This window comes from Parus major, chromosome 2 (genome assembly GCF_001522545.3).
Source record: "Parus major isolate Abel chromosome 2, Parus_major1.1, whole genome shotgun sequence".
Classification (NCBI taxonomy): Eukaryota; Metazoa; Chordata; class Aves; order Passeriformes; family Paridae; genus Parus; species Parus major.
In genome coordinates this window covers 33,128,280-33,129,097 of record NC_031769.1, presented here as the reverse complement: position 1 = coordinate 33,129,097, position 818 = coordinate 33,128,280, and positions in this window count along the sequence as shown.

Here is an 818-nt window from a genome sequence, read left to right as displayed (position 1 = left end):
CGCCCCCGCCGCCGCCCGGCCCCGGGGGTGCCGGCTCCGCCGGGTCCCGGCGCCTTGGTGCCAGGGGATTTTCTGCCCGGCCCACCTCCCCCTTCCTTTTCTGCTGGAGGAGCTGTGTTGGCACACGTGTAAGGGTCTCCCTCCTCCACTGCAAGGACGCTCCACCGAGTTTCCCTGAGTGAAAGACAGGTTATATAGGGTACATAACCTCACAAAGAGATGCACTATTGCAAGTGTTTACACGACTTATAGGACTTTCATCCCCTTAATTTAATGTATTCTTTGTTCGTGTCAATGAGTTTGTTGCTTGTAAATACTTTGTCCGAGAGATTTATCTTTTTACAGATTTTTCTAGAATGATGTTTCGATTATCAGGTTAAGCAGGGTGAGTGCATTCGCCAAACTGGATCCATTTTTATATTGGTAAAGTAGACAACCGTATAAAGTAAACGTCTTAAGCTCAAGCAGATACCTCAAATAAGTAGCGCTATTTCTTTAAATGTGACAAACGAGGCTTCAATTGCACTAGGTTTTTTAAACCTTACCCGGTGTGCTTGCTCCCTCTCCTTTTCCCCCCACCCCAAAAGCTCTGTTGGATTATGCTCAGCTGAGGGGTACAACCATCCAAAAGACCTCTTCCTATTTTCATATTAACCTTCCTTTAGACTCGATGTCTTTTCAAACTACTCGTGAATGTGACAAATGGCCAAATGAATGTATAATTTCTGTGGTTGGTGTCCAGACCTTTGCATGACGCACCGTGCTTTGCTGTACTGCGGGTACACTGAGTTCTATCAGTTGTCGTGTGTGAGCAAAAT